The sequence below is a fragment of the Triturus cristatus genome, chromosome 11 (assembly GCF_964204655.1).
Source record: "Triturus cristatus chromosome 11, aTriCri1.1, whole genome shotgun sequence".
NCBI lineage: Eukaryota > Metazoa > Chordata > Amphibia > Caudata > Salamandridae > Triturus > Triturus cristatus.
The window spans coordinates 907,512,135-907,534,453 of NC_140594.1; the positions used below are offsets into that span (position 1 = coordinate 907,512,135).

Here is a 22,319-nt window from a genome sequence, read left to right on the forward strand (position 1 = left end):
TGGTCACCACTGTGGTAATAAATACTATCAAACAAGAGTGAGATTCTTAGTACATAAAACACAAACTCTCTCTCTCTCTCTCTCTGATTGTGTCCAACATACAGTATGGATGCAGTGGGTCACTTACTTCAGCCTTTGGTCTCTTCGCGGTGAGTGACAGCATTTTGCTAGTGCGCATGTGCACATCTGCCTAAAAACGAGTCCATTTCAGTACCAGTACTCGTAGGCCAATCAACGCTTTTATTATTGCTTTAATGTCATGCTTTTTAATTTGTTTTTGAGTTGAGGTCTCAGTTACTTTTTTTGCAACATTTTTACTTTACATTAATTTTAATCTTTCAATGCTTATTGCATATGTTTCCAAAATAAATACCTGTATAAATAAATATATTAAAAACACAAGTTTGCCAAAAGGCCAGATCTAATGGCTTTGCCAATACAGTTTGCATTGCTATAGTACCACAGGTAGTAAATGCATTTCAGTACTGGTGGGTCCCTACCACCCTTCCTATACCTGGAAAAGACATGCTTTGAAGCAAATTGTCTTTTAATGTGCACATTCATGCCAAGAAAGCAATATACTGTAAGTTAACTCCTAAAAGGGTATTCCCTAATATTAATGTTGGGTCTGGTGGCTCAGTGGACTAATGTATTCACTGTAGGGGCCTGTGTTCAACCTCATGGTCACAGGTTCAAATCCCAGCGGGTCCACTCTGCATTTCATCCTTCTGAGGTCGATAAAATGCGTACCGTTGGGTAAAAATATTCAGCACCAAGATACCCTTGGGTGAAAGTGCGCATTACAAATACACGTCATGTTAATGTTCATCAAGAGCACTTTTAGTTTTTTGTAAATTACACGACTAGCAAATCTCAGCTTAACTTAAAACATAATCTTTCTGTGCCACTGGAATTGTGTCAGACAGCCAGCACTGTTTTGACTACAACAAGTGCCTAAAATAGGACTCTGCTAAACAAAAACCAGCAAATTCCACATATTACTTTCATTTAGACTATACTTAACAACACACTTACCAGATCTGTATTTTTTTGCCCTTAATGTTTACTTAGTGCTTCATTTTGTATGGTTATATCTGGATGACCAGTGATTAAGAGTTATTTACATATCTGGCCCTTTTTGTGACACAGCGCACAATCTCCCCAAGGCCAGTCTGATTTGTGCCATTGATTTTAGACTAATGTTCTCATACAAGGGACGGAGCAGCGCATTTGAGCAGACCTTTTCGGCATTGTTCTCAACTGGAGTACAGTGCTAATCTTGCTTGCTCCTCTTTGGATTTCAGCTTTGAGTTTTAGAATAGGAGAACATCTGAATAGTCCAGCTGTGGTTAGAATACCTAGTTTACTAGTTTCCATCAATTATGTATGCCCTCCTCCTATGACAATTTGCTGCTACAGGGTCTCCATAGGCATGACTTCCTGGTGCAGGAAATGACACGTAAGATTCTGCACCCTCCACATGTACACCAAGAGGTATGGGGAGCAGCCAGGGAAGTGTGGGATGTGTTTCAAGGTGGTTTCAGGTTCGGGTTGATTGCTCGAGAACCTCTAAACTCTGTGGTTGGGTGGAGACTCATTGCAGTGGACTAGATGGGTGGCTGCTGAATAGCACTAGTCCCACAGCTGCCCTAAGCGCCCCCTCATTTTTTTAAAACTAGGGAACAGCCAAACACTTTCCATAGCAACCCAGAATTTAAAACACAAATATGTGGAATCGCCTGTAATGTTGTTTCACAACTTTAAACTCCCCCAAAAAATTTGCAAAGCTTAATGAAAGATCTTATGCCTGCTATCCTTCATTTTCTCCTCAAAAGCATAAATAAGCCTTAAAAACTCAGCCATATTCCAGTTCAAATTATATTTGAGCAGGGGAGTTTTTGTGTCTGATTTTACCGCATGCTCTATTTGATTGAGAGCTTGAGAATATTTGGCCATTTTGTAAAAAAGAATAATGAATGACACCGCAGACATAAAGAGACAATTTTCACCCCAGAAGCATTATTACATAACATTTAGTCCCCAGTGAGGTTGATGGGCAGTGTTTGCAACCTATCAACAATTCGCAGTCACGATTACTTATCAAACTCTTGCTGTGAGTCATCGGTGGGCAATCTTCGCTCTGCAATCAAGAGGACCGCCCTCACTTCACCAAGCTGCAGCAGTCTAATACAGCTCGCAAAAGTATCAGGTTTCATTGAGTGGGTGGGTGTTAACCATTCTACCGTTGCTAGTATAACAACAAAATTCTATCAAATTCAAAGGGAGCTGAATTGGTGTATTTCAATTGCATAGAAATGCCGCATGAAAATAAGGTCCACCTCAGTGGACATAAGACTGGCAGAGGGCTTCACCAGCATGTGGCGGCATCAGTCATTATTACTAATCATTTTAGCATGAACATTATATTACCACAAAAAGATAACCAGGATTAGCACTCATTGACAAAAGCTGTCACTCATTATGTAATGATGACATAATTTAAAAAAACGAGCTATATTTATATTTGATCACCTATCACACTTAAATTCTTCAAACCTGATTTCCAGGAGGTTTTTAAAGAAATGAATGAGCCAATATAATACTGAATCATTTCATTTCTGGCAATAACATTGATTGCCTCTACTGAACTAATTTGGCAATATATTCAAAAGTATTCAAAATGCAAGTAAAACAACTATGAAACGAATGAATTTATATACTGACTAAATAAAATCTGTAAGTTCTAGACACAGGTGATGCCTACAAGTGATGTAAAAAATACAGGACAAAGTGCAATATTTAACTGTATTCCATCATGTTTCAATGAGATATGCAAGGGCTCAGGCTCCGAAAGAAAACTGAATACGGTCAGTACCGGAGGCTCTTTTTAGGCTGTCTAATCTTGCTTTAAGTCCACAGAAGTCTAGTTAACACAAATTGACTGTTTTTCCCAAGAATTCTAGACGAGTGATAACCAATGAAAGCAGAAAGCTCACAGCCAATGAGAGATTCTATCTTGACAGAGCAACCTCTACTGCAAACAACTAATCCTCGTTTCTTGCTGCTCACAGCTAAAGTAGGCATTTTCTGCCCTTCGTCTAGCATCCTGAGGTTTATGTTTACTAAGATTTGAGTATTATGAAGGTCACTTCAGAGTCTCAGCGTTGCTCCTACCTGGGCTCACGACAGCAGCCCGCATAATTTCCTGGTCGCCAGCTTTCCCCGCCGCCTCCTACCACTCGAGGCCGCAGTCGGGAGAGAAACTACAGGACCCAGCATCCCTCCCCGCCACGCCCACATCCGCCGGACATCGCGCCCGGAGGCGCTACTTAGAGCGAGGCTCCCTCGGTGGAGCGGGGGGTCACTTCAGAGTCTCAGCGTTGCTCCTACCTGGGCTCACGACAGCAGCCCGCATAATTTCCTGGTCGCCAGCTTTCCCCGCCGCCTCCTACCACTCGAGGCCGCAGTCGGGAGAGAAACTACAGGACCCAGCATCCCTCCCCGCCACGCCCACATCCGCCGGACATCGCGCCCGGAGGCGCTACTTAGAGCGAGGCTCCCTCGGTGGAGCGGGGGGTCACTTCAGAGTCTCAGCGTTGCTCCTACCTGGGCTCACGACAGCAGCCCGCATAATTTCCTGGTCGCCAGCTTTCCCCGCCGCCTCCTACCACTCGAGGCCGCAGTCGGGAGAGAAACTACAGGACCCAACATCCCTCCCCGCCACGCCCACATCCGCCGGACATCGCGCCCGGAGGCGCTACTTAGAGCGAGGCTCCCTCGGTGGAGCGGGGGGTCACTTCAGAGTCTCAGCGTTGCTCCTACCTGGGCTCACGACAGCAGCCCGCATAATTTCCTGGTCGCCAGCTTTCCCCGCCGCCTCCTACCACTCGAGGCCGCAGTCGGGAGAGAAACTACAGGACCCAGCATCCCTCCCCGCCACGCCCACATCCGCCGGACATCGCGCCCGGAGGCGCTACTTAGAGCGAGGCTCCCTCGGTGGAGCGGGGGGTCACTTCAGAGTCTCAGCGTTGCTCCTACCTGGGCTCACGACAGCAGCCCGCATAATTTCCTGGTCGCCAGCTTTCCCCGCCGCCTCCTACCACTCGAGGCCGCAGTCGGGAGAGAAACTACAGGACCCAGCATCCCTCCCCGCCACGCCCACATCCGCCGGACATCGCGCCCGGAGGCGCTACTTAGAGCGAGGCTCCCTCGGTGGAGCGGGGGGTCACTTCAGAGTCTCAGCGTTGCTCCTACCTGGGCTCACGACAGCAGCCCGCATAATTTCCTGGTCGCCAGCTTTCCCCGCCGCCTCCTACCACTCGAGGCCGCAGTCGGGAGAGAAACTACAGGACCCAGCATCCCTCCCCGCCACGCCCACATCCGCCGGACATCGCGCCCGGAGGCGCTACTTAGAGCGAGGCTCCCTCCGCGTCGCGGGACGCGCGCGGGCGGCGCCGGGTTGAGCCCGGGCAGAGGGCGGGCCGTCTGTGGCCGTCCGGGGACGAACTGGGTCGGGTCGGCCTGGTCCCTGACAACGTGTTCCCGGTTCGCCAAGGTCCGTATACCTGTTATCATTTCTTCCAGTCATGGGTAAAAGGAAAACTCCTGAGGGAGAATCTGACTCTTTACGTTCCCTGCCTGTGAATTCTAAGATAAGGAAGTCTAGATCTAAGAAAGCTCGCCAACATGCAGCCAGTAACTGTGTAATGGACCGCATTGAGGTTATAGTCGATGAATGCGGGGAACTACTTAATGCCACCCCTTTGCCGGCTATTGGTGGTAGAAGTGTGTCTACCAAAGGTGTTGTTACAGTTCCGGATATGTTCCTCTCGAAAAAGGGTGGGGAGGAACAAACAAATGGGGTAAGGGGCGAAGCTTTGGTCCCTATCACCCCCACAGTAATAACGGTTGCGAGCCAAGTTCACTCTGGTAAATCCCCTTCTGATTTCAACGGTCCCCCGGGAATTGCATGTAGCAACAGGTTTTCCATTCTGAGCGATGTTGATACTGATGCTAGTTGTCCAGCTCTGTTTTCTCCTGCACGTTTGGATACAAACATAGGTCCTCTTTTATCTCAAGATAGCTCTACCATTAACCTACCTGAGGGATCTATAGGGACTGATTCCTGCAAACATGATATAAAATCTTTGTTGGTTCTAGTGAAAAACTTGCACTCCTTGATTGAGACTATGCAATTTAAGATTGATATATTATCAACTACTGTCATGAAGTTGGGTGAATCTAAGATGGTTACTGATATTCATTCTAAACTAAACTCTGTTAACTCGGAGAGGGGTTTGGTAAAGGCCCCCGTAGAGGTGCCTGAAGGGCCGCCAGTAACATCTAATGTTAATCCTAAGATTCTGCCTCATGTTTCTCACCCCGTGAATATTCAGTCTCGTCTCCTAGCACAATCAAGGGATAACTTTGCCGTTGCTTGCACCCCACCCTTGGTTAGACATCCTACCAGAGTCTCTCCTGGTATGCCTCAGGTATTATCACGTGCTGGAAGACCTTCCCTTATTAATGAGAGAACTGGAATCACTCCTAGAGGTAACCCTTACCGACAAATCCAAACACATGGGCCACACAGTCGTATTTTTCATCCACGAAAGGTCCTTATGGTAAATGTCCCAAGATTGTCCTCTGGGTCCCATTTTGAAACCACTGAATCTCTGACTAATAAGGTCATACATTGGCTCAGGCATGTAAGGGGTTGCTGCTCTGTAATCAGAGCTGACATAGAGGGAGCTAGAAGGATTTCTCAGAATGGTAATATGATGGACCTTATAGAGGTCACTTTTTATGATCCCACCATAGCAGATAATCTTATCAATCTGGAGTTCAGAAGTTGTCCCCCTGACTATTCTACAATCCAAATCAAGTCTCCCCCTATTCAATCTTCTTGCTCAGGTGGTGTTTGGCCTCAGCCCTTGGGAGAGTCCTGCCTAGAATTAAATGATTGACTTTGTAAAGAAGTTAGGCTAGTGGTTTCCCCTGTTTCTTCTTTTTTGCCTAACAAAGTCCTTAATACCGGTACTCTGGCTAGTATCGATAAACAATATGCTTCTATAGATCCTGTAAGGATTACTTCACTGAACAGCATTCCAGAGATTAACAAAGTCCCTAACACTGGTAACTTGGGTAGTATGGATAAGCAATGTTTCTCTGTAGACCCGATAGGGATCACTCCACTGAATGATATTCCGGAATTCATCCAAGAAGATAGTGTAACCCTCCCTGAGCATGGTACACTCCTGTCCTGGAATATCGCAGGACTGAAATCTAAGTTGAATGATCCTAACTGGGTACGATTTATTAATTCTTATGACATCTGTTTATTCCAAGAGACCTGGCTACTGGAGGCTCAGTTTGTAGTGGGTTTTTTGAATTTTAACGTTTTGGCCGTAAAGGGCAAAAAGGGGCGTCCCTCAGGTGGTCTCACCACCTGGATTAGAAAGGACCTAGGTATTATTGTTAAGGAGCTCCCCACCTCTCACCCAGATATCCAGCTACTTAAGCTTAAGTTTAGTAACGGTAAATCGCTGGATATCTACAATGTCTATGCTAGAAGTACTGGGGGCAAGAAATCTGATATTATTGCTCGTTTGGAGGAACTCTTGCTTCTCCACTCCCAGCACTCCTATGTAATCCTAGGTGGTGATTTTAATGTAACCTTTGAACCCCTTTCTGGCATTGATTGGAGTATCACGGAGGCTGAGGATGGCTTATGGGGTGTCCCATGTTTAGATCTTGAACCTGTCACTCGTTGGTCTGAACTGGCAATCCAGATCAACGCCCTTTGTTTAAGCAAGGGGCTTCGTGCAACTAATGGCAGGACTGAACAGGATAAATCTGGATCAATCACCTTTAAGAGTGGTTCCCGTATAAGCAGGATAGATTACATCCTACTATCTTTAGATCTATGGGAATCCCTGAAGGGCATGGAAGTTATAGCCAGATTGGAGAGTGATCACAACCCTCTCTCTCTGACTACCTCGTTTTGGGTGACTCCCATTGCCCATAGTAATTTTTCTCTTCAGCTCCATCAAGACGTAGTTATTTCTAATGATATGCGTCATGTAAAGTGGGCAAAGGTTGCTCAAAGTCAAGAATGTCTTATTCATATTTTTAATAGATTAGTGCTTGCCATTCAGGATATGGGGGCCGTACTTAACCAGTGCCCATTGGCATCTCATTGTAATCTGGGAACTTCGATCCATGAAACCTTCTTCTCAGAACTTAAAGATATCTTTGTAAGACCCATTAAAAAAACTAAACCCAATGACGACTCCCCACTACGTTGGTATTCTACTGACTGAAGAGAAGCTCGTGCTAATCTGGGCTCCGCATTGAAATCTGGTGACATCTCTTTAGTTCGTCCCGCTAGATATGCATACAAGCAAGCTATCTTTAAAGCTAAGAGAGCGTGGGACTTCCAAAGATGGCAGGAACTCAGGGAAGCAGGTGCCCATAAAGACATGAGACGATTCTGGTCAGTTTTTAAATGGGGGGCTGGAGGTAACCCTGATAAACCACAAAACTGGGTGTCACAAGATGATTGGGTTAAGCATTTTGAATCTTTATATGCCATTGACGAAAACACGTGCCCATCTTCAAATTATCAATATACTTTCTACAATGAAGATGCCTTTACCCTGGGTGATGTTGTTATTGCCCTCAAGTCATTGGTTCCTGGGAGGGCTCCTGGGATGGATGGAGTTCCTGTTGATATTTTCTTCTGTAAAAGTGAGTCATGGGGTAACTACATTTTAATTTTAGCCAATTTGATTGCTAGAGGTGCTCCGATTCCGACGTCCTGGAAGGGAGCAGAAATTATTCCAGTGTTCAAGAAGGGGGACAAGTCTCTCCCTGCTAACTACCGTCCTATCAGCCTGATTGATACCACACAAAAGATCTTAGGCAGGTTGATCCTGAACAAAGTGTTGGATTGGGCCCTAGACAATGCAATCCTTTCCCACCTACAAGCCGGCTTTAGAGCAAGAATAAGCACCATCGATCAGGTGCTGCATTTTGCTATGCTCTATTGGAAGGTGGTTTACCTGGGGGGAGGCAGCCTATATGCCGCTTTTATTGATCTTAGGGCAGCCTTTGATCTAGTCCCTCGGAAAACCCTATGGGCTGTCCTAGATAACCTGGGGATGCCAGCTGTTCTAGTTTCTCTAATTGTTAGACTCCATCTAGACAATTTTGCGCAGATTAGATGGGGTGGTGTTGGACAAGTGACCAGGCAGTTCCCTATTCAAAAGGGGGTTAGGCAGGGCTGCGTCCTCGCACCAACCTTATTTTCTTTGTATATCAATGACGTAGCAAAACTATTAATAGATGCGAAAGTGGATGCCCCTTCTCTGGCAGGTGCGAAAATTCCTATTTTAATGTTTGCCGACGATTGCCTTATAATTTCAAAAACCCCGAGTGGCCTACAGAGGTCCTTAGGTTTGTTCGAGGAGTTCTGTTTAGCCCGTGGGCTCGAAATTAATGTTTTAAAATCCAAATTCATGTCTTTTAATCAACCAAAATCTTTTAAATGTAAGATATTTATGAATAGTTTGTTACTGGACCAGGTCCAAGATTTTACTTATCTGGGCATTTGTATTCAGCATGATTTGAGTTGGAAAAAGCAGGTTAACTTGGCATCTCTTAAGCACTCCCAACTCTCTGGTGCTCTAAGCAAAGAACATGCCAAATCTCTGACCAAACCTATTGATCCTGCACTTCGGGTGTATGATGCCAAAGTGGTCGGAGCTGCACTTTATGGAGTTGATCTGTGGGGTTTTGAAAATGTACATAAGTTATCTACCTCTGAAAATAATTTCCTTCGAAATTTAACTAGTCTACCTCAGAGTACTCCCCTTTGTCCCCTATTTTATGACCTTGGTATGAGACCGATAGCATTAATTGCCTCATTCCGCCCTATTCTATACTGGCGGCGTTTATGGGTTACCCCCGAACTTAGGCTTTTTGCACTTGGCCTCATGGACATTATCAAACTGGACATTTGCCGAAAGGTCAAGTGGCTCCGCAGGATCTATGAGTCGCTTCGGGACCTGGGCCTAAAAAACCTGTGGGATGATCCTCAAAATGCTTGTTTCCCCACCAAACAAGTCCTGAAGGCTTTGTACTGGGAAATGGTAGCATCCAGAGTTTTCAGATCGACAGCACCGCTTTCACTATCAGGCATCTTCTTGGACTTTAAGGACACCATTTCCTTGGCACCCTTTTGGGATGATATAACCAGTCCTCTGGACAGGAAGCTTTATTTTCAGTTCAGAGTTGGCAGTCTCCCAGTAAGAGAGTTTACATCTAGATGGTCCACAGAAAATGTACTCAATTGTCCTGGTTGTACTGCATCTATTGAATCTGTTAATCACTTTTTGTTCCAATGCCCTTCTTATATAATCCCTCGACAGACCTGGCTTAAACCAATGTGCCGGACCCTGGGTACCAGGAATACCAAGGTGGCAGTTCGTATTTTACGATCTGCTGAAACTTCATTTGTTTATATATCTGTTGCAAAGTTTCTTGGCAGGGCATGGGTGATTAGGAGCAAAATGTTGTCTTGATTAATTTTCCTCTCCGTGAATTGCTCAATCATTCTGTAAATATCTCTATTTATTTATTGTTTTAAACCATTTTAAAATATCTTAAAATGTATTATCTTATAAATGTATGGTATACTTATGCTTTTATGACAATCGTCGAATAAAGCTTTCTTGACTTGACTTGAAGTTAAATATATATTTAGTTTAAGTTTAAATTACTGCATCACTGCTTTTTTTGCCTAGTGTTGATCTTAATGATTCCCCATTTTTGTTTTTTAACTACATGATCGCTGATTCTCATGGTCCTTTTACTCTACAGCTTGCAGCTCCCTTGTGTTGCCTTGGTTGTGGACTGGCCATACTTGTATCTTGATAAGAAACCGCATTTCTTTCCCACAGATGAACAAACTGGCTTGCACATCTCCAGTGGAGCAGCTACTGGCTCTTATCTGCCAGCACATAACTCCGGAGGTCCACGTTTTTCTGAGTATATGTGTGAACAGAGGTCTGGGCTGCAACTAGATCATTTTCTGGAAGCTGAATAGTGAGGACCCCCAAGTAATCATGAGGTTGAGGGCAGTGTTAAGCCTGTGTATGTGTGTGAGATCAGTGTACGTCTCGTAGCTCTAGTCCCGCAGTAACTAGGTATTCTATGGGATAGAACTTAATGTGACCCAGGAGAAGTACCATGGTTGAGTATACTGTCTAGGAGGGAAGACAGTTTATTATCTTTGGATGAATAAATGTTGGCCCTGGAATGATAACATTATAGAAATTAAAGACAGGTGGAGAGGATGGGAGTAGATCAAGCCTTAAATGTTCCTTAATGCCTGAAAGTGGAATGGGCTCTTATTTTACAATTATACAGGGTGTGTGTACAAAAGTTAATCTTTCACCTAGGCACAAGTGTATGTTCTTGCATATAAGAAAGTGTCTGTTTGGATAAATTTACTGAAGCCAGGGTGGAGAATTTTGGAAGCCAAGTTTCTGTAGGGAAGCAACATCATAATTGGCTCTTGTCATGGCATTATTATTGTGGTGCCTTGTGTTTTACTCTCAATCTGGCCTTTCAAAGACGCAATGAAGTCATAGTATTGGGAGATTGTGGAGGGGTCCAGTTGGTACTTGTGGAGAAGGTGGTGATCTATTTACGTTTTACATATATGTTAAGGTTCAGAAGGGATTTACATGTTTCTTAGTGTTCAATTTGTTAATAGGAACTTGCAGAGGATTACTATATGGTATATATGTTTTGAATACAGCATACTAGAGCCCTATTCGCGAAGGTTTTGCTGTAACTTACTCTTCTAGTACTTCTGGTTTAGTTCTTAATTCCAGGAAGCCAAGGGTACTGCAAGAGTGACACCTACTCAGCAAAATATTTGTAAATCAGGCATTTCTTGTAGTGGCAATACGGTATTTTTTATGGTTTGTAAGTGCCGTAAATAACAAGTTCCACGATTAACTAATTTAATACTAAACTACTTTTAACCTTAGTGTAAAACTGGACAATTCTTTGAGTATGAAGCCACAGGTTCAGACTGTGATAGGTCAGTGCTTTGGCTTTTTGAAAATGATCAAACAATTTCTTCCATTACTTTTGATCCCTTACAGGAAAATTGTGGTCCAGGCCTTGATTGGTTCTATGCTGGACTACGTAAACATTCTTTATCTGGGTCGTCCAGAGTATCTGCTCACCCGTCTGCAAGTAGTGCAAAATGCTGCAGCCAGGGCCATTCTATCTCCAGGACCCGGATGTCTGCTCATTTGAATTCTCCCCACTGGCTCCCGATCCGTAAGCGGATACAGTTTAAGGCCTTGGTGCTGGCTTTTAAGGCCTTACATGGGTATGGTGCCCCCTACCTAAGGAAGAGAGTAACATTTTATTATCCCCAATGCTCTCTTCGCTCCGCTTCATTGGCGCTAGTCTGCATTCCAATGGTGAAATACTCTCAAATTGGAGGCCGCTCCATCCGGCTAAGTGTGGCTAAACTATGGAATGATCTGCCACTTGCTGTGAGACTTCTTCAGGATTTTCTTCCTTTCAGAAAAGCCCTCAAAACATGGCTGTTTCAGCAATAACGTAACATTTTCTGCTCTGTACACTTTCTATTCCTGTCTAGTTTAGTCACACTCACCCAGGGCCGGGACACTCAGTAGAGTAGCTGTGCGCTTTATAAAACACCAGTTAACATAACATAACAATAAAACTTCAATTGATCGACCTTAGAAAGATGGAAGAATGAGTTAGTCTTGTGGAGTTTGGAACTAGTGATCTGTGGATCACAGCAAATCAGAGCAATGAGCAATCACCAAATCAAGTAATCTTGCCTGCAATGTGCCACGCTTGTGCTGAAAGCGTACAATCACTGGTTCAAGATTCATTATTTCCTATGCACATGCTGAATCTAGTTGTGTGGAGGAGACAGTTCTAGCTAGGGGCAATACCTAACTGAGGCCCTCTAACTTCAAACAGTTTCTAACTGACACACTTCTGGCAGAGCACAAGCCTGCATAAACAATTCTGACTGCAGGCAATTCACAGTAGAGACATTACAATCCTGTGAAAAGGATTAGTTCAGATCACAATTGTAAACAAATGTCAGGCCTAGAGTTTCTGGTGAGCCACATCAAGACTACTGAAAAAAAAGCTTACATGGAGTAAGTTATGTCTGTGTGCCTTGGGCTTCTAACCTGGAATTCGGTTTTTAAAAATGTAAATAAAAATTAAAAGTTTTGGCCAGTATTCCCAGTTATGCAAAGACTGTGGGATAATTACAGCAGCTGGTAAGTAACTTCTTCCCACTGTGTCATACTCACTAGATGTAGTTAAAGACACCTATTTCAAGTTCTGCAGGTGCGAATGAGGCATAACATGTGATATTGGTGTTATATGCACCAATCACTGTATCTTTTGCATTTTTCTGACATTTTTCACTGGAATAATTTTACCCGATTTATCTTGGCAAAATATATCCAGGGAAAATTGCAGGTGAGGGGAAATTAATCTCAGCAGTAACTGCCCCATGAGGCTATTACTCCATGCAAAGAGTACTCCATGCAGTAAGTTGGTATTTACCTCACAATTCTGAAATATGATTTGTGAGTGAGGTCCTGTTTCAACTGAAAAGGGAATTTACTCCACCATTCTCCTTTAATTTCCCGCTGAGTTACCTGGAAATGTTGGCGGATAAAAGGGAGTACCGTTGAACACTTGATAAGTTAACCAAATAGATGATGACCATCAAATTTACCAGCTACTTTATAGAATGGCTTTACTGTAACTCCTTTCCTTTTTCAAATGCCCGGGATTCAAATCTTTCTTGCAAGAGCAAACTTGAGTTAGAGTAAGTATGAGGGACAAATATGTGGTGCACAACAGAAGTTTTTGTTGTGAGTAAAATGAATCCTGCCTATCTGAATATGGTGTACTTGTTTTTACAACAGAAGGGTGTCGAGGTGCTACATAACAAAAAAGAGAATCCAATCCTGCAACATGAATAATCCACATTACAAGTGCAACTTTCCTATATGTCTACGGAACACTGACACAATATCGGAAACAAAAATATCGCGTGGACAGATTATTGTGTCAAAAGTATAGAGGATCCAAATGTTGAGAAGGTAAGTGCAAATAGGTAAGTATAGATTTACTATAATTAGCTCCACCTATAGGTAACCTTTCTCGAAATATATATACATCGTCAAGGTACGTGTATGTGGATTTATATTAAAACTTTGCTTACCTACATAAACTTATCATCACGATATTTTTGTCCTCGATATTCTCGCCACAATATTTTGTCCCACAATGTTTTTGTTTCCGATATTCTCTACAAAAACCCACGTCGGATCACTGACAGAATATTGGAAACAAAAATTTCGTGTGGACAGAATAGCGTCTCAAACATTTTGAGGATCAAAATATCGAGAAGGTAAGTGCAAATAGGTAAGCATAGATTTACTATTCTTAACTCCACATCTACGCACCTTGAAGATATATGTATCGTCAAGGTGCATTTATGTGGAATTATATATAGCAAAATTTTGCTTGCCTATAGAAACTTACCTTCACCATGTTTGTCCTCGATATTCTTGACACAATATTGTGTCCCACGATATTTTTGTTTCCGATCTTCTGTATAAACAGCCACGTCTACATTTCATGAGAGGTGGAAAAATAGCTCACATTCAACAGTCTTTACTGACATAAGAATTTGCAAAATCTTAGATTCATTTATATTTAAGAAGAAAGTGTAGAACTAGAGCATTGTAAAAGGTGATAACATAAACCGCAGACCCTTGAACAGCCACGGTTCAAAAGTTAATGATATGCCAGCCCCTAAGTGGTTAACCTCAGACTGTACATGATCCGTGCATGAGTAATTTGACATGGACAGGAATGCTGTGCGCCTAGGGCGTCGTCTAGCTCGAACATGCAAGGAGCCATATTTCTACAGTATTCAGAATCCATCCCATGTAACATCAGTCACCTGTAGGCTGCATTCTTCTTAAGTATCAGAAATAATGAGAGTGAAAACGAACAGTCTGTTGATTTTGGATTTCCTCAAGTTATTTTTACGCACACTCTTTCCTGATGACAAGTGCAGGTTTGTGCCATTTGCAGCTCGAATGTTGGCAGCCCGCTTTTGTTAATGTTTCGTTCATTTATTTGCGGAAGGGTACAGTTAAGGGCTGCTGACGATAGATGTACATGAGAGGTGACTTACCCAGGCAATTATCCGACTCTCAGACTTTTAAAGGAAAATTAGTATTAAAAGCAAACCCGCAAATAATTCAGTCCTTATATAAAAAGGGTGTACGTCTAAAGGGTCGGCTTTAGAAACCATAGTGTGCAATGTACAACAGTTCTAAAGATACTGCTCTCACAGTCATACAGGTGACTAATACATGTATGTATTTTATTTAACTTACACCGTGGACATACAGTGCGGACTCTGGGCCATTAATAGATGCGCCGGACCTTCTATTGTCATTATATAACCCTCAAAAAAGCGCATGAAGAGGAAAGAAGGGTTAGAACAGCAGAGGCAAACAGTTGTTCGGGAACAACTCTCAGACAATGGAAAAAAAATCCTCCAAACATATCCAAAATTGCGTCATAAAGTCACAAAAGGTTCGAATACCAAGACAAAATGTTGTTCTCAATATTAGAGACTTCGGGGATAATTCAGAAAGAAAGTAGTAAATCTGTTCCCTTAAAAGCGTGTCTATGTACAGGTACAGGTTTACAACATTTGCAATTCACATCAGGGTCGGACTGGCCTAAAGGGCAATCAGGTAGTGCTGGGTGGGCTGAGATCAGGGTGTCGGTGGGTTTCTTTATCTGTTTGTGGGCCTTTTTTTATAGCCAGGTGGGTCTGTTTTTACTGTTAATTTCCCTGATATTATGATAAAAATCGCCAGGCAAACGCATGCTGTCTCCCATACCTTGCAAAATATCCATACAGCGTGTCTTCAAAAGTTCAAAACTGTCCTGATTTACAAATGTGGGCCACTTTTTTGGTTTGCTACTGGGGGCCACTTTTATTTTGGTGCACTGGTCTATTTTTTGTCCGACCCTGATTCACACACATTCACAGTAGTATGCCTGTGGCATTTCATCTGTGCTCCTGTGCCAGCTGTGCACAATACTATATAGAGTAGAATGGCCCACAGGGGGAATGGACTCCGGGCACACACACACACACCAAAAATTCTCCTCTCTCCAGGAAAGCATATTTCCCTGGTAATAAAACCTTTCCCCTATACCGTCTAGAGATCCTACAAGGCTAACGGTGTCTAGTCCCACCCATATCCTACCTCTTGCATGGGATTTACTAAAGGAGTGTCCTGCACACTTGTGGTGGAGAAATCCACAGCAACAAATGCGCTGACGCCTGTCAGAAATCCTATCGTAAATTTCAGGCAGAAATAAATTGAGGGGGTTTCAGCCATAAATGCACTGTTACGGCTGTAAAGAGCTTCACAAATGTCCCTTCTGGTTGTTTTGTATTCTAAACCATGTATAGATTATAACTTATTACTGCTGATTTGAGGGAAAGTGACTGGTAATAGTGGACGGCGATTAGATGCTGGGCGATGATTCTCCGAAACATGATGGTTTTAAATTCCGTCTCCAATCAATTCTGAAAGCGGGAGTGAGACTAGTAAAGGAAGTTTGGAAACTCCTGGAGTTTGGGCAAGAGATTTGAGAAGGCTTGTTTCTAAGGGGCATACTTATGAGCCTCTTCAGCCGCTGTAGAGTCACTTTTTGTGATGCTCAGTTGGGGTAAACCAGCAAATCATATATATGAGGCCACGCAAAGCCACACTGTGTGGCTTTGAATGGCCGTATAAATATACAAATTGCTGCATTGCCTTATTCTGCGAAAGGCAACCATTCCATGGGCGTTGCGGTGGGTTTCCTCATTTAACACCCATGGACTTGGATGCATTCCCATATCTACAAGGACTTGTAAACCTGGGAATGCATCAAAACCTTACGCTTCCTGAGGGGACTATTTTGTTCTGCGAGCTGCCAGTGTATCATGTAATGCAATAATTGGAATAGAGAGGGTGCAGCATTGGCTGGTTTTAAACCCCCATTTTATAAAGAAAATGTAGAGAGAGTCATTCTGATGATGACTTTAATTATAACGTGCTGAAATCAGTATTTCAACTTCACTGTATAGAAAAGGTGTTCCAAAACGTTATGGGTGTTCAACGAAGTGGAAAGTTTAATAGGACATTAGTCACACAAAGTTAACCCTGCATTGGCCAACATGTTTACTTTATCACCTGCAAGAAAGAAAATCGCAACATATTAACACTAAGCATTATTGACACCTTCCAAATCTGGCTCCCAGCCCATGACCAAACTCACTTTAAATGAAAAACACTATACATCCTAATGATTGATCTAGGGGAAGAATAATATTGAGGCACTCTGGAAGTAGTGGGTGTTTGCTTGTGCTTTTGTGCTTACTGGGTCCTTCCATATTACAGAACAGTCTGTATTCCCTTCTGCAGCTAGTTCTGTGATATCCATTAACTGGGTGGAAATTTTGAACCCACATAATGTGAAGTGAGCACCTCTCATTTTTATGGGATTATGGCTCCATGCAAAGTACAGAACATCTTTGCCTGTGTGCTTGTGCTGTGTGCATGGAAAAATGGCTCTGAGTGGACACACTAACTGTGTGCCAAATAGGAAGTACAACACAGGTAGTGCGTCTCCTGAGGGCATCTTTTGTGATCATGCATGTAGGGTTCTCAATATATTGCCAGTTCCAACACATCATACCAATGATCTGTACATGCTGGACAGAGGTGTACTTGCAGAAACTGAGAGTGCAGAAAACATCAGAAAATGCCTGGTGTGCTCAGCTACCCAGCCTCTGGTGGGTATTGAAGGCCCACAAAAGTATATATATGCTCCCTTAAAGTCAGGATGCTGTCTACTAAAAAGAAACATTAAGCAATGATTTTTTCTAATGCTCTGAAAGAAGACATATTTATAGAGAAGGAGGACAAAAGCCATTGATTTTATCCAGGGGCAATGGCTATGGAGAAAGATGGCCTCCGTAGTGATATATAACAAATGTTCTGTGAAAGTATGGCACTGTAAATTTGTCTTTCAAGATATTGAATATCATTGAGAGATCTCACCATGTTCTCTGATGTCGTCGGTGACTGCGACCAGGGCATGTCTTGGTACTGTGGTTGGCTCGGAATCCGGATTGGGAGCGATCCAGGAGGTTGTGGTCTTCTGGGTGCTGGGTGAGGCGCTGGTTGATTGCTTTCTCGAAGACTTTTGCTGGGTAGGGGAGTAGTGAGATGGACCAGTAGTTCTACAAATCCTCAGGGAAGGAGGCTGCAGTGATGGGGGAGTTCAGGACCTTCCTGAGCTCGTTGCCTATTGTATTGGAGATGGTGTCTTGCATGGTGAGGAGTTCCCAGTGGGTGAGGAGGTTTTTGGCATTTGTGTCTGTGGATACAAGCTGGTTTATGCTGTCTCCGGTGGAGGGATGGTGATCAAAGTTTTCGTAGATGGTCAAGATCTTGTCATGGAAGAAGTTTGCGAGGTAGTCGCACAGTTCTTGAGAGGGAGTGACGTGATTCGCGACAGCTCCAGGATTGATGAACACGATGATGAAGAGTTCTTTGCTGTAGTTTACACTGGCTTTGATATGGTTTGCTAGGGCGTTCTTCATTTTTTCCAGGAGGTACTGGTTGAGGATGGTCCTGTAGGCTGTGCAGTCTTCTAATGTTTTGTGGATGTGCCACTTCCTTACAAGTTGACGGCAGTTGCATTGTTTTAAACCGGGGGCATTTTATGAGGTTTTAAAGTCTTACCTGCTTCTCGGCACCGGGAGGTCGACGCATTAGCGGCGTCGCAGGACTTCCGGTCGAGGGGGCAGACATCTTGGGAGAGGAAGGTCAGCAGGCTAGGCTTCATGCCCCTGACCTTACTAAAGAGAGCGCCGACGCGAGCGCGCAGCGGGCGCGCGCAGCGGGCGCGCCAAAGGCAAGCCCGTCTGCGCCCGTCCGCGCTGGTTCCGCGCACAGCGCCAGCCCCCCTGGTCGAATTATGTCAGACAGGGACACCATTTATTACTCTAGTGAAATCCTAAAACACCTCAATCCTGGCATCTTAGACCAGATTTGTCATAAATTATGCATGGAGACCATACATCCTCAGAATAGAGTGCCTTGTCCAGGCTGTAATGCTGAGTTACCAGAATTTCTGATAAAACCCATAAAAACCACACAGGTAAAGAAATCTATAACCCTGATTGATGATTCTCATTCTATTCGTAAATTTGCCTTACTAAACGCCAGATCTTTGGTCAAACATAGTCAGGAATGCGCCTCCCTTATCGAAGATGAAGAGATATCAGTCGCATTCATTACAGAGTCCTGGACGGACGATGACTCCGGACCTGACCTGGTCAAAGCAACACCTCCCAATTATCATTGTCACACACTAAATAGAGGCCACAAAAAAGGGGGGGGATTGGCCATTATTTACCATAATTCAATTTCAGCCTCCTTCACCCCCATATCCATAGTGGATTGTGAAGTTTTAGAGTTCTGCCTAAACCTATCACACCACTGCTCGTTTAGAGGCTCGCTTATTTATAGGCCTCCTGGTCCCAGAGGAAGTTTCCCTACCCAAGCTGGTAATTTAATAGAAAGAGGCATTAGCCTCGACTCCTATACTATCCTAGGAGACTTTAACTACCACCTGGAATCCTCCTCAACTGACACAACTCAGCTAACAGAGCTAATGAGAGGTGCCAAATTTGAACAATTGGTGAACGAAGCTACTCATAAAGCAGGCCACACATTAGACGGCATTTTTTCCAATAACCCAAATCTAACCTTCTTAAACACGTTACAGCTGACATGGTCAGACCATTTTGCGGTTATCAGTGAATTCAATTTGCCTGCCCATGTGGCCCCTAAATCACTGAGAAAAAAATACTCAGTAACCAGAGCCTGGAACAAGGCTGATCCAAGAGAAATACAACAGTATCTCACTCTCACAACACCAACACTGCCCAGAAATTTAGATGCGGCAACTAACATTTATACAAACTGGTTGACAGCTGCAAGGAACAAACACGCTCCATTGAAACCTTTTCGCGTCAACAGACAACATCCTTCAGCTCCCTGGTATTCCTCTGAACTTAGAGACCAGAAACTGGTATGTAAGAGCTTGGAAAGAAAATGGAGGGAGGGATACAAGGAAAAAGACAAATCGATCTATAAATTAAGCCTGTCAACATATAAACACCTATTGCAAAAAACAAAACAAATGTTTTTTACGGATAAAATTAACACAGCAAAAAACTCCTCCAAAGAAATTTTTAAAATAGTAAAAAATCTATCTCATCCATGTACCCCATCAGTTCAGGCCAGCCAAGAACTGTGTAATAAAATAGCTAAAAGTCTTTTTGAAAAAGTAAATAATATCTTTGTCACATTCTCTAATTCTGTTAATAAAAATACTCAGAACTTTGCCTCTCCCCGAACTGACTTTATAACTAAAAGTCCCCTCCTGCAGAATTTTGTCCCATTAACTGAATCTGATACATCGAAGCTAATATGTAAGATAAAGTCAGGTTCCCCCTATGACCCCTGTCCTAGTAAAGTCATCTTACTAGCAGTAGAACCCATTTCAAAAATACTCACCCCCATTTTTAACACCATGTATCTAGATGGATACTTCCCAAAAGTCTGGAAACATGCGTCAATCCTGCCACTTTTAAAGAAACCCAATCTAGACATCAATGACCCAAACAATTTTAGACCCATATCAAGAATCCTTCTTCCGGCAAAGGTCATAGAGAGGAACATTAACGCCCAACTAAATAAATTTCTACAAGACCATCAAGTCCTGGACCCAACTCAGTTTGGATTTAGAGGGGAGCACAGCACTGAAACTGCGCTGCTAAAATCCACTGGAGAGATTAGGAACATTCTGGACCAGGGAGGGAATGCCGCTCTGATCATGCCAGATCTGTCTGCGGCGTTCGACACCGCTCATCACGGTATTTTGATGAAACGCCTTAAGGAGATAGGAGTTAAGGGCTCCGCATGGAATCTCCTCAATCCTTTCTTACAGATAGAGTACAAACTGTAACGTTGGAGGAGTTTCAGGCTGAATCATTCTCCCTGCCCTGCGGAGTCCCCCAGGGTTCTTCATTGAGCCCGACTCTTTTTAATATATATGTTTCCTCCCTAGCACCACTTCTTGAATCATTTGGGTTCACTTTAACTTCATATGCTGACGATACCCAAATAGTGGTCAATCTGCTTCCAGGAAACTCCGTGCATACACCCCTTAGACTACAAAACTGTATGTCCGCAGTGGGAGACTGGATGACATTAAACTGCCTAAAGCTTAACTCCAACAAAACAGAGGTTATTCTATTTGGCAACAACCCTAACCTATGGTCCCCAGACTGCTGGCCGATCGATCTCGGCCAACTCCCCATCCCTGTAGGGAAAGTAAAAAATCTGGGAGTGTGGCTGGACGACAAACTAGTGGCAGGGATCAAGTGAACAAAGTTGTCTCCACCACCACACATATTCTCAAATCTTGCAAAAAAATTATGCCACTACTCCCAAAAGCAGCACAGCAAATAGTTGTCACAGCTCTCATTATGCCTAGATTGGACTATTGCAATAGTCTCTACCTTGGGATACATGAAGGATCTCTAAATAAACTACAGATTCTGCAGAACGCGGCGGCCAGACTCCTCACGGACACGCCTAGGACTGGTTCCATCTCTGCTCAAATTAAAGCCCTACATTGGCTACCTGTAAGACAACGTGTTCAATTCAAAGCCTTGACATTAGCCTTCAAGGCCCTCCATGGAATGGGGTCTAAATTCTTAACACAACAACTTCACTGGTACTCTCCCACCAGAACCCTACGATCCTCGGATGCCAAATTGGCTATAGTTCCCAGAGTGAAGAGGGCCAATTGGGGTGGTAGAGGCTTTGTGGCCAATGCTACTAGGGCATGGAATGCTATTCCTGTGTCTTTGAGAAGTATGACCGATCTTCTATCATTCCGAAAGACACTAAAAACACTTCTTTTCAATTACTGATCCCCCTTATCCCTTCATCTCTCTCACACTATTCCTCTTTAGGTCTTCTCTGAGCGCCAGGTCACCTTTTTGGTAACAGTTGCGCTTTATAAATGCTCATAACATAACATAACATTTGGTGGAGTGTAGTTCCGTGGTGAACCAGCTTGTTCTTGTGCTATGTTCTTTAGCTTTAGTTGTCTTGGCAGTGGTGATGGAGTCGGTGCATTGCGTGATCCACTGGGATGTTCTTTGCAACTTGTTAGAGGTTCGTGTGGAGCCTGGGATATGAGAGCGGAGTGTGTCATTTTATTGATCTTCTGATGTCTTTTTCCAGTTTCTACACGTGGATCTGAGGGGCCCAGCACAGGGGTAGTTGGGTCCTGCGATGGTGAAGTGTACGCTGTTGTGGTCGGACAAGGTGAGTTGAACGTGTGTCCTGCAATGTGGGCGGGGTTGGTGACGAGCGGCTTGAGTTCGATGTTGTTCATGCTTTCCAGGAGGTCGGAGAAGTTGGCGTTGCTGGGGTCATCAAGGTGGAAGTTAAGGTGCCCTAGGAATGTGTAGTGCTCTGAGTCAATTGCGAGGGGGGCAATGATTTCTGGGATGGTGTTGTAGAAGCAGGGTCTTGGTGCTCTGTAGGCAAGGGTACCTCTGATGTTGCTTTTACAGTCTTTGACGAGTTGGAAGTTGAGGAATTCCATTACCGTTATTGGGTCATCAGGGGATGGGAAGCAGCAGATGGTGTCCCTGTCGATGGTGGTGCTTCCACCTCCATGCTTGTTAGTTCAGTACCGGTACGTTATCTTGTAACCTTCAGGGAAGGCAGTGGCGATGTCTGGTGCAAACGTGGGGTGGAGCCAGGGTTCTGTGAGGATGATGACGTCTGGGGTGAGGGAAGAAATTGAGTCCCAGACCTCTGTGGCGAGTTTCCCGAGAGAACGTGTGTTGAGTAGGATGAACTGGAGTGTCGTCTTTGGAGTCTCGGTCGATGAAGACAGTGCAGCCATGTTAGAAATGTTGTTGGTGACGTAGGTTGTTTCAGAGCTAAAAGTAAGATGGCAGTTTCTACAAGAGAAAGGTCCTTTGGTGGTTGATGGGGAGGTGTGGCAACAGAGATTGCTGGTGCGACAGGGGTCCAGGACATGGAGGT

At 43.8% G+C, this 22,319-nt stretch overlaps 1 protein-coding gene across 2 annotated transcripts in view; it reads right to left on the reverse strand.

Moving 5' to 3' along the window:
- The window catches only part of ARHGEF26 (Rho guanine nucleotide exchange factor 26), a 380,265-nt gene that overhangs the window by 196,427 nt on the left and 161,519 nt on the right, over nt 1-22,319 (reverse strand). The gene's annotated exons all lie outside the window — the stretch shown is intronic.